The following is a 12,818-nucleotide window of genomic DNA, read 5'->3' on the forward strand; positions in this document are numbered from 1 at the left end:
TTGCAAACTGAATATATTTTTTTCTGCATCTACCTCTGAAAAAATATTGGGCTTCTAGCTGTGTGTGGGACTTGTTCTATTAATCCATCTATACAGACCTCCATCAGGTTGCAAACTGAATATATTTTTTTCTGCATCTACCTCTGAAAAAATATTGGGCTTCTAGCTGTGTATGGGACTTGTTGTATTAGTCCATCTATACTGACCTCCATCAGGTTGCAAACTGAATATATTTTTTTCTGCATCTACCTCTGAAAAAATATTGGGCTTCTAGCTGTGTGTGGGACTTGTTCTATTAATCCATCTATACAGACCTCCATCAGGTTGCAAACTGAATATATTTTTTTCTGCATCTACCTCTGAAAAAATATTGGGCTTCTAGCTGTGTGTGGGACTTGTTGTATTAGTCCATCTATACTGACCTCCATCAGGTTGCAAAATGAATATATTTTTTCTGCATCTACCTCTGAAAAAATATTGGGCTTCTAGCTGTGTGTGGGACTTGTTCTATTAATCCATCTATACAGACCTCCATCAGGTTGCAAACTGAATATATTTTTTTCTGCATATACCTCTGAAAAAATATTGGGCTTCTAGCTGTGTGTGGGACTTGTTGTATTAGTCCATCTATACTGACCTCCATCAGGTTGCAAACTGAATATATTTTTTTCTGCATCTACCTCTGAAAAAAATATTGGGCTTCTAGCTGTGTGTGGGACTTGTTCTATTAATCCATCTATACAGACCTCCATCAGGTTGCAAACTGAATATATTTTTTTCTGCATCTACCTCTGAAAAAATATGTGGCCTTCTAGCAGTGTGTGGGACTTTCTTTATTAGTCCATCTATACTGACCTCCATCAGGTTGCAAACTGAATATAATTTTTTTCTGCATCTAGCTCTGAAAAAATATTTGGCCTTCTAGCAGTGTGTGGGACTTTCTCTATTAGTCCATCTATACTGACCTCCATCAGGTTGCAAATTAAAAATAATTTTTATATGCATCTACAGTACCCCTGAAAAAATATTTGGGCTTCTAGCTGTGTGTGGGACTTGTTCTATTAGTCCATCAATACTGACCTCCATCAGGTTGCAAATTGAATATAATTTTTATCTGCATCTAGCTCTGAAAAAATATTTGGCCTTCTAGCAGTGTGTGGGACTTTCTCTATTAGTCCATCTATACTGACCTCCATCAGGTTGCAAATTGAATATAATTTTTATCTGCATCTAGCTCTGAAAAAATATTTGGCCTTCTAGCAGTGTGTGAGACTTTCTCTATTAGTCAATCTATACTGACCTCCATCAGGTTGCAAATTAAAAATAATTTTTATCTGCATCATCTTCTGAAAAAATATTTGGGCTTCTAGCTGTGTGTGGGACTTGTTCTATTACTCCATCTATACTGACCTCCATCAGGTTGCAAACTGAATATATTTTTTTCTGCATCTACCTCTGAAAAAATATTGGGCTTCTAGCTGTGTGTGGGACTTGTTGTATTAGTCCATCTATACTGACCTCCATCAGGTTGCAAATTAAAAATAATTTTTATCTGCATCTACAGTACCTCTGAAAAAATATTTGGGCTTCTAGCTGTGTGTGGGACTTGTTCTATTAGTCCATCTATACTGACCTCCATCAGGTTGCAAATTGAATATAATTTTTATCTGCATCTAGCTCTGAAAAAATATTTGGCCTTCTAGCAGTGTGTGGGACTTTCTCTATTAGTCCATCTATACTGACCTTCATCAGGTTGCAAATTAAAAATAATTTTTATTTGCATCTAGCTCTGAAAAAATATTTGGCCTTCTAGCAGTGTGTGGGACTTTCTCTATTAGTCCATCTATACTGACCTCCATCAGGTTGCAAATTAAAAATAATTTTTATCTGCATCTACCTCTGAAAAAATATTTGGGCTTCTAGCTGTGTGTGGGACTTGTTCTATTAATCCATCTATACAGACCTCCATCAGGTTGCAAACTGAATATAATTTTTTTCTGCATATAGCTCTGAAAAAATATTTGGCCTTCTAGCAGTGTGTGGGACTTGTTCTATTAGTCCACCTATACTGACCTCCATCAGGTTGCAAATTCAAAATAATTTTTTGTCTGCATCTAGCTCTGAAAAAATATTTGGCCTTCTAGCAGCGTGTGGGACTTTCTCTATTAGTCCATCTATACTGACCTTCATCAGGTTGCAAACTGAATATATTTTTTTTCTGCATCTACCTCTGAAAAAATATTGGGCTTGTAGCTGTGTGTGGGACTTGTTCTATTAATCCATCTATACAGACCTCCATCAGGTTGCAAACTGAATAAAAAATTTTTCTGCATCTACCTCTGAAAAAATATTTGGGCTTCTAGCTGTGTGTGGGACTTGTTCTATTAGTCCATCTATACTGACCTCCATCAGGTTGCAAATTGAATATAATTTTTTTCTGCATCTAACCCAGCCAATAGTTTTGGCCTAATACCACAGTTTGGCCACTCAGCTCTGCTCGGTTCCCATCCATTGTTTTTTTGTGCAAACAACTCCAGAGTTGTGAATTAGTTAACCACCAAAATGAGTGGAAAAAGGCCTGCTGCTGGTGGAAACGGGAATAGGCGTGTTGGGAAGGGGAAAAAAGGTTGTGTCCGTGGGGTAGGTGTTAAAGCAACAGTAACATCTGCAGAAGAAAGACCATCTTCCAGCCAAACTAAAATGTCTACTTCTTTTAGCGGACAATGTGATAAGATCCCTTTCTTACGGCCACGCCAATCGCTACAAATTCCAGATGAGGCACAAAAACAGCAGGTGCTTCAACGGATATCAAGTGCTCCTTTAAGTGGGCTCTCCTCCACATCAACTTCAACATCACAAATACTCCAGTCCTTAAAGGCGTCACCCCAATCGCACTTGCTTCCTCACAGCTCCCAAATCTCCAGCTGCCCGTCTGAGTATGAGGTAGAACAGATGGTTGAGTCTGCAGAGCTGTTTACTCATACTATAGCCTGGGAATCAGAGGTCGACTCCAGCGCTTCTGTGAATCCAGACGAGAAAATGATCTGCACTGATGCCCAGAATCTTTATGAGTCGGATCCAGGACCAGACGCAGAAGGTTCTGACCATAATGTAGACCCTCATTCCCAAACTGTAACTCCTGTTGGTGGAGACAATGAGGAAGACGATGATAAGACTCAAATACCTGATTGGAGCAACAACTTTAGTTTTTTGTCAGGGCAGGAACAGGTTGGCTCTGAGGACGACGGGTGTGATAACGCACAGGGTGATGATGATGAGGTTGGAGATCCCACTTACTGTCAACCCACAGTCAGCCAAGAGATGAGGTCAGCAGAGGAGGTGGAGGAAGATGCTAGTGACGACGAGGTCAGGTTGCGCCTTCCTGGACAGAGACGTAGTACTGGAAGCACGTCAACAACTGCATCCTCAAACACAACTCTGCCTCTCACCACAAGTCGTGGTGGCTCCTCAGGTCGCATGGGTGCTAAGCCTTGCATAGCCTGGGCATTTTTTCAGATCGATAAAGATGACCCAACTCGTGTTATCTGTAACATTTGTCAGCAACAGCTAAGTAGAGGCCAAAAAATACATAGTTTGAGTACTTCATGCATGAACCGGCACATGGACATGAAGCATAAGTTGCAGTGGGAAGCTCAGTGTGCTACAATGCGGCCTAGCCGGCCGGGCCAACCACCGTCTGCCATATCTTGTGCATCCGCGGCCTCTTCATCCTCTGTGACTGGGGGGACAGCAGTCACACCTGTTTTGGGTCGCAGACCTGCCACCTCTTTACCCGCAACAGCCAGCGTGATTGGCAGGTCATCATTTTCTTTGGAGGTGGTAACACCAGCTGGTGTTGAGCGCTGTCCGACATCGATAGCACCACCTTTGGATCAAGGCAACCTAACATGTCCGCCTGCATCTTCCTCACAGACCGGCAGTTTGCCGGGGACACCCTTATCAACCCCGTCTAAGCACAATAGCCAGCCCTCGGTCCCTCAGATGTGGACAAGTAAAAGACCATTTCCTCCTAGCCATGAGAAAGCTAAGAGGTTGAATTTCACCATCTGCAAGCTCTTGGCTACAGAAATGCTGCCTTTCCGCCTGCTGGACACAGAGGATTTTCGAGACCTTATGTCCGTCGCAGTGCCCCAGTACCAGATGCCCAGTCGGCACTACTTCTCAAAGAAAGGTGTGCCTGCGCTCCACCAGCATGTCGCACACAACATCACCGCTTCTTTGAGAAACTCTGTGTGTGACAGGGTGCATTTCACCACAGACACTTGGACGAGTAGGCATGGACAGGGGCGTTACATGTCGCTGACTGGGCACTGGGTAACTATGGTGACAGCAGGACAAGGGGCTGTTGTCCAAGTCTTGCCGTCCCCACGAGTTGTGCGTCAATCCTCTTTATGTCAAAGTTCCTCCACTGCTTCTGCCTCCTCAACCTCCTCTCGGTCTTCCACCTGCACCCAAAGCCTGTCTGGTCATGCCACAAGCTTTCTAACTGCGCAGAAGGGATCCTGCACACCTCCTTACTATGCTGGCAGTAGGGTTCAACGTCATCAGGCGGTTTTTACATTGAAATGTCTGGGAAATGTGAGTCACACAGCTGAGGAGTTGTGGTCAGCTCTGGAGAACCAATTTCATGAATGGTTGTCTCCACTGGACCTGAAACCAGGGAAGGCCGTGTGCGACAATGCTGCAAACCTGGGTGCGGCCCTTCGCCGGGGCAATGTCACACACGTGCCTTGTATGGCTCACGTGTTGAACCTGGTTGTCCAGCAATTTTTAGCCCACTATCCCAGACTAGATGGCCTTCTGCAAAGGGCACGGTCGCTGTGTGCTCACTTCCGCCGTTCGCATCCCGCAGCTCAGCGACTTACATCTCTACAGAAGTCGTTGGGCCTGCCACTTCACCGGCTAAAATGCGATGTGCCTACCCGGTGGAATTCAACTCTGCACATGTTGCAGCGACTGTGGCAGCACCGACAAGCCCTGGTGCAATACGTTCTGACATATAGCCTGGGCCAACGAGATCCAGAGGTGGGGCAAATCACGCTGGAGGAGTGGTCTCAGATCAGGGACCTATGCACCCTTCTGCACAGTTTTGAAATGGCGACGAAGATGTTTAGTGCTGACGATGCCATTATCAGCATGACTATTCCGGTGATTTACATGCTGGAACACATGTTAAACAGAATTCGGAGTCAGGTGGTGGCACAAGAGGAGGTGGAGGAAGTAGAGGAGAAGGAGTTGTATGCGGAAGGGCTAACATCTGCAAGGTCCAGACGGTCGGCAGCACCAAGGGGGCAGGCATGTGAGGGTGGGGGAGATGGTTTTACCAGGGCGCATGGTAGCAGCCAAACTAGTGAGGAAGGTGCAGGAGCCCAGGAAGAAGTGGAGGACGAACTGATGGAAGACTCATCAGATGAGGGAAACCTTGATCACATTTCTGTTGTGCGAGGTTGGGGGGAGAGGACAGAGGAAGGAAGCATGATTGTTACCTCGCCACCAACACAACAGGGACTTGGTGCTCCTGGATGCGCAACACACATGAGTGCCTTCTTGCTGCACTACCTGCAACATGACCCTCGAATTGTGAGAATTAGAAATAATCCTGACTACTGGGTTGCCACACTGTTAGATCCCCGGTACAAAAGTAAATTTGCAGAAATTATTCCTGCCATAGAAAGGGATGCACGCATGCAGGAGTATCAGCAGAGACTGTTGCAGAATCTTACATGTGCTTTTCCACAAAATACCAGTGGTGCACGTAGTGAATCTCACAGTTCCAACTTGCCAACCGTGGGACCGTCAAGTGTTCAGCACTCAAACCGTAACAGAACCACAGTATCTGCTGGTAACATCAATTTTGCGGAATCATTTCACCACTTTTTTAGCCCATCTTTTGCAAGGCCACAGGAGACAAGAAGTCTGACACATAGTCAACGCCTAGAGACGATGGTACAGGAGTATCTCCAAGTAAACATTGAAGCCATGACTGTGTCACTGGACCCTTGCTCTTTTTGGGCTTCCAATCTGGATAAATGGCCGGAGCTAGCCACTTACGCCTTGGAGATCTTGTCATGCCCCGCAGCCAGCGTTCTGTCTGAACGTGTGTTCAGCGCTGCTGGTGGTGTGCTGACAGATAAGCGCACGCAGCTCTCCTCTGATAATGTAGACAGACTCATGTTCATAAAGATGAACAAATCATGGATCCGAAACGACTTTTCAACCCCTGTGTCATCCTGGGGAGAGTAAAAGCTTGATGATTGGTTAAAATCACCCTACCAACCGTTTTAAGCTTTCAAATTACTAATCATGTTTATCTATATCTTGGCTGGAAAATAATTTGGGCTTTGTAGCAGTGTGCAGCACTGATTCTATTAGGCCATCTATAATAAGCTCCACCAGATTTAAAATTACTAATCATGTTTATCTGTATCTTGACTGGAAAATAATTTGGGCTTTGTAGCAGTGTGCAGCACTGATCCTATTAGGCCATCTATACTAAAGCTTCACCAGATTTAAAATTAATAATAATTTTTAGCTGCATCTAGCCCGGAAAATAATTTTGGGGCTCCGAGATGCGCAAGACACATAAGTGCCTTCTTGCTGCACTACCTGCAGCATGACCCTCATATTGTCAGAATTCGAAGTAGTCATGACTACTGGGTTGCCACACTCTTAGATCCCCCAAACTTTTCGATCAACCTTTTCATTTTAATAAAGACCAAAAAAATGGTCATTTTTGAAATTATAAGCATTAGCAGGTTGTTAGAAACTGAAATCAAACAGTTTTCAACTCAAAACTTTATTCTAGGTGATGTTACATTTTCACATAGGACCCCTTGTTCGAAAGGAGCTTCTGAACTCTGTCGTCCATTGAATTTGTCAGGTTTTGGATGGTTTCTGCTTCAATTGTTTTGCATGAGGACAGAATACCCTCCCAGAGCTGTTGCTTAGATGTGAACTGCCTCCCGCCATCATAGACACTCCTTTTAATGATGCTCCAAAGGTTCTGAATGGGGTAGAGGTCAGGGGAGCATGGGGGTCACACCATAAGTTTGTCCCCTTTTATGCCCATATCAGCCAGAGATGCAGATGTTTTATGTGCAGCATGAGATGGTGCATCATCATGCAAAAAAATGACCTTGCTGTGAAATACACGGTTCTTCTTCTTGAACCATGGCAGGAAGTGCTGTTTGAGAAAATCCACATACATTATGGAGTTCATCTTTAGCGCCTTCAGGGATCCTAAAGGGGCCGACAATCTCTCTCCCCATGATTCCAGCCCAAAACATTACTCCACCTCCTCCTTGTTGGCGCTGTAGCCGTGTTTGCGTGGGGTGTCCATCAACCAGCCATCCTCCACTCCATCCATCGGGACCATCGAGCGCTGCACGGCACTCATCCGTGAACAAAACAGTTTTGAAATCAGTCTTCATGTAATGTTTGGCCCACTGGAGCCGTTTCTGCTTGTGTGAAGTGGATAGAGGAGGTCGACAGGATGGCGTATGCACAGCTGCAAACCTCTGAAGAACCCTGCATCTTGTTGTTCGGGGGACGTTGGAGGCACCAGCAGCTTCAAAAACTTGTCTGCTGCTATGACAAGGCTTTTTTGCCGCTGATCTTTCAACCTGACGTAATTACCTGTAGGAAAGAGTCCTCAATTTGCCCTTATCAGCACGCACACGTGTGTACTGTGAATCAGCTACATACTTCTTGATTGCCAAGACACTTCATCCTGATCATCGCACAATGTTGATTGTAGTCATGCCTTGACCTAAACACTCCACAATTTGTTGCTTCTCAGCAGCCGACACATCCTTTTTCTTTCCCATTTTGGCAGAAAATGTAGGCTGCTTAATAATGTGAGACAGCCTTCTTAAGTAGTCTTGCCTTTCATTGGACACACCTGCCAAACTAATTAGCACAGGTGTCTGCAATTGCTTACAGTGATATAAAGAGCCCTGACACACATCACCATCAATGAGTTTAACTGACAAACAAACAAATTCTTCCCTTATCACTCCTAAACACTTTATGCATAATAATTTGGAACACAGTGTACATGTGCTTTTCCACAAAACACCAGTGGTTCACGTAGTGAATCTTACAGTTCTAACTTGCCAACCGTGGTCTGTATGGAGTTGTTCAATAAAGGGCCCAAAATTAAGATAACATAGATGGGAGAGGTCTCTATGAATAGGAATTCTTAAGTATTTGATACCCTGTGAGGGCCAGGCAAAGGGAAAGTTGGACTGGATGGAATCCTATATGGATTTGGGGAGGGAGACATCGAGGGCCTCAGACTTCACTGCATTGATTTTAAAATTTGACCATGTAACAAAGTGATCTATTTCAGCCATAACAGCATGGATGGATATATGTGATTGAGTGATATATACTAGGACATCATCAGCAAATAGAGAGCACTTGTACTCGGTGCCTCCCACCTCAATCCACCTAATATTGGGGTTATGGCGAATTGATGAGAGCAGGTGCTCCGTCACTAGGATGTATAAGAGAGGGGTCAGAGAACATCCCTGCCTTGTCCCATTGGTGATTGTGAAAGGTGATGAAAATGTTCTGACGCGCCCCCTGGGCCTTGGGACACCCGGAGCGGACCCTTTTTGGTGGATGCTGGTGGTTGTAGTCTCCGTGGCGGCGACCCGGTTCCGTGGCTCAGGTAGGTCAAACCAGTGGTGGAACTATTTATGTGGTTTTGATGTTTAAATGTCCGACTACGCCACCCGTGGATTGCGGTCAGAGTGAACCGCCGCCCCAGGGCAGACCGCTGAGGCTGGTGTTGTGGGTGCAGCAGAGCGTAGCATAACTCCCCACGGGAGGAGTATAGCCTCAGGGCAGTGTATGAGGAGATGGGGGTGATGGTGCAGGGCAGCAGCAGTAACGACACGGAGTCAGTGATGCAGTCCAGGGCCTTTACTCACAGTTCTTATTATCCAGACCATGTCTGCAGGTAACGGCTGCCCACGTCGTACTGTGCTCACCAGGGGAGGGGCTCAGACAACTCCCAGATAACTTTGGAGCGCTTCACAGGATGCCCTTTGTGTGTCCTTTGTCTGGCCTTTCTTACCAACCCTTCTGTCCGGCTGCCTCGGGCCTCCTCTTGGTAAACTTGGCGCCAGTTTCCCTGACACTATGTGGTGCCTTCCTAGCGGGTGTAGCGAGGGGCTGCGCCAAATAAAATGTCACAGCCTCCTGTTTCTAGCTGAGGGTCGTTTCCTGCCTCCACTAGTTTCGGGGACCGGTCTCCCCCTTTGGCCTGACCCCTCCACGCAGGTGGATTTGGGCGTGCGGTGGCGACTCGCCCGTCCGCACCCCTGGGATCTCTTCGTTCCTCGTTCCTGGAGCCTTCTCCGCTCCTCTTCCTTCCTTCTCCCTCTTCCAGGTCTGGGCCTCTGTTACTAGGCCCGCCTCCGGAGCAGAGCTCATGCAGAGCCCCTGCTCCCTGCCACTTCTGCTCAGACTTCTCTGCACTGAATTAAGATGGTGCCCACCTTTTATTCTCCCTTCTCAATGCACCCAGAAACTGCTTCCTCCCTGCTCCTGCACTACAGGGTTCCACTTCCTCAGTGTTCCCTCCCCCCACTCCAGCCAGGGACAGGGACTGTCGTGCCCATCTCAGGGGCATATTGGTCGCCCTCCCCCACGGCAATGTGGTGTAATGCATGCAGGTGTCGGGTCCTGATCCACACTACATCCTTACCTGAGAGTGAGATATCACACCTCTGGGTGAGGTGCAATACCTCTGTAGCAACCGAGCCCTCAGGGTGCTACAGTTCCATTTATCTTCAGCCTAGGTAACGTATTGCGATACAGGGCCGTGATTTTGGCTATAAAAGGGTCCCCTAGACCCCTACCCCAAGCTTTTTAAGAGAATCATATATGGCGTGCCAGGAGACTCTATGGAATGCTTTCTCAGCATCCAACGAGAGTATCTAATTACAAATTTTTAACTGCATCTAGCCCAGGAAATACTTTGTGCCTAGTAGCAGTGTCTGCTAGTCAGCGGATTATTCCGGCTGTTAAGCAAGCTACACCACCTGTAGTTTGGACACTTAATTTTTTCAAAGGAAATGCTTCGGGACCACGGGATACTCAGTGAAGAGCATCAGGAGGCACCCCAAGGCATAGGGGCTGGGACTGGCAGTAGGATGCCTTGCAGTGGACAGCCGAGCTCGATCCTTATAAAACCTTTTTAACTGCAGCAGCTTTAGTGGACGCTACTGGAGCTGGAATTACGCGGCTGCTGGCATGAGACTTGCCCTCCAATAGATCCTTGTAAATGGATTTAAAGTGTATTCATTCAAATTAGAGAGACAATTTAAATTAAAAAGCTTAGAGCTGCCTCCACCACAGGGGGGCTCGCTCGGCCCACCAGCGGACAGGCACCAGTATTGGGAGAGGGGGGCTGGCCGTCAGGGTTCACCGCGGCTCTGGCACAAACCCGGCGACGCGGAGGTGGCACGGGCAGGAGCGGACTGAACGTGTAGGCTTCTCACTTTTTGGATTTTAGAAGGGCATGACATGCCTATATCTGTGTCTCCCCCTCCTTTTACTCCTCCACCTCTTTTCTTTTCGCATGACTATATGTACTTGTCACTTTTCCATGTGTTAGTTGTGTCTTCTGAGCAGTTTGTCAGCTTTTGGACACCTTTGAAGGTGTTTTCTATGTGTTTCTATGTGTTTTTGTTTGCCTGCCATTGGTTTTAACAGTGTTCGAAGGTGTTCGACGAACAGTTCGACGAACAGTTCGGTGAACACACGGGTGTTCGACGAACCGAACCGAACTCGAACACTACGGGGGTGGCTCAACACTAGTGCTCAGCATGTTGGTATGGAGCCAGATTTCCCAATGGGTGATACTACCCAACCCTGCCAATATTCTGAGGCAACATTGGGTGATGAAGAGGAAGATGAGGAGGATGAGGAGGGAGAAGACTTGTTTTTCTGTGCTACCCAGGGGACTCGTAGTGCTACAGAGGGGACACCCAACCCAAGCTTCATGTCTGTCCAGCCTGGATGGGCTGGAGAGGAGGAAGTAGAGGAGGAGGAGGCGAGTCAGTGTGAGGAGAGGATGGGTACTGTTTCTACTGTTGGGGACACAGAACATTTGCCTTTTTGCAGCTTGGCCCATATGGCACAGTACATGTGTAAGTGTCTGTGGCAAGACCCTCGCGTGATACACATTTTATCCAACAATAATAATAATAATAATATTTTTTATTTATAAAGCGTCAACATATTCCGCAGCACTTTACAATTAAGCGGGGACATGTACATACAATAAATTCAATACAAGGTAAGACAGTTTAAACAGTTACATTAGGAGTGAGGTCCATGCTTACATTCTACAAGGAAATAGGTGGACCCAATAGGTGAAAAGTGCTTGCTATTTCAGGTCTGGCAATTATAATAAGTAGGGATTTTCATATAAAGCTGCATGATCCGGTCATCAGCCAGTATGCTTAAGTGCAATAATCAAGTATTGAGTGCAGTTATTGTGTGTATGGAGGGTGTGGAGACAGATGAATAGTGGGATGCAGATTCTAAATAATATTTAGAAGGAGGGAACAGGGGAAAGTTAGTTTACTGAGTAGTTGAGATGATAGATTTGTTTAAAGAGATGGGTTTTTAAAGCGCGCTTTAAGACGTGGGGGCTAGGCATCAGTCGGATCATCTGAGGTAGAGCATTCTAGAGAACTGGTGCAGCACGAGAGAAGTCTTGAAGACGGAGGTGCAAGGTTCGGATTATGGGGGATGTTAGTCTTAGGTCATTTATAGAACGGAGGGCACGTGTAGGGCGATAGACAGAGATGAGAGGGGAGATATAAGGCGGTGCAGAACTGTGGAGAGCTTTGTGGGTGAGAGTGATGAGTTTATATTGGACCCTGTAGCGAATGGGCAAACAGTGTAATGACTGGCACAAGATGGAGGCATTGGTGAAGCAGCTGGACAGAAATACGACCCTGGCTGCCGTATTCAGGATGGATTGGAGAGGAGAAAGTTTGGTAAAAGGGAAACCGATCAGAAGAGAGTTGCAGTAGTACAGACGAGAGTGAGTAAGAGCGACAGTAAGAGTTTTAGCAGTTTCAAAGGTGAGAAAAGGTCAGATTCTGGAGATGTTTTTAAGGTGCAGGTGACAAGAGCGACCTATACTGGTTGGCCACCTTTCTCAATCCACGGTACAAGGAGAAATTTCCTTCTCTCCTTTTGGAATCACCAAAGAGTTTTACAATGGAATCGTTCAAGAGGGTCGTTGTAGATCAGTTGCTGAAAACATCACCCTCAGACAATGCTGGTGGCAGACGTACCGGCTCTTTTCAACACCAAGGGATAATGGGGAGAGACACGATCACCAGTTCCAACAGAGGTGGGGGGAAAATGTGCACAAATTGGGCAATTTTCAATAAACCAGCACAACAGCAAGGGCTATCTGTGCCTGTAACAATGCCAAGGAGGGATAAGTTGCAGAACATGGTCAAGGGGTACTTAAGTGACCATACGTACATCCTTTCTGACGCTTCAGTTCCCTTTAATTATTGGGTGTCTAAGCTGAACAGTTGGCCCAATCTCTTCTTATATGCCTTGGGGGTGCTGGCCTGCTCGGCTGCTAGTGTGGTGTCTGAGTGTGTTTTCAGTTCCACTGGGGCAATCATCACTGATAGGCGCACACTCCTCTCCATGGAAAATGCAGACAGACTTACTCTGATTAAAATCAACAAGGACTGGTTATTTCCACAGTTTGTAATCCCTCCAGATAACAGCAAGCCAACGTAAATTCACCA

Source organism: Phyllobates terribilis, unplaced genomic scaffold, assembly GCF_046119375.1.
Source record: "Phyllobates terribilis strain yellow unplaced genomic scaffold, ASM4611937v1 Scaffold_2__4_contigs__length_985480577, whole genome shotgun sequence".
NCBI classification, from domain to species: Eukaryota; Metazoa; Chordata; class Amphibia; order Anura; family Dendrobatidae; genus Phyllobates; species Phyllobates terribilis.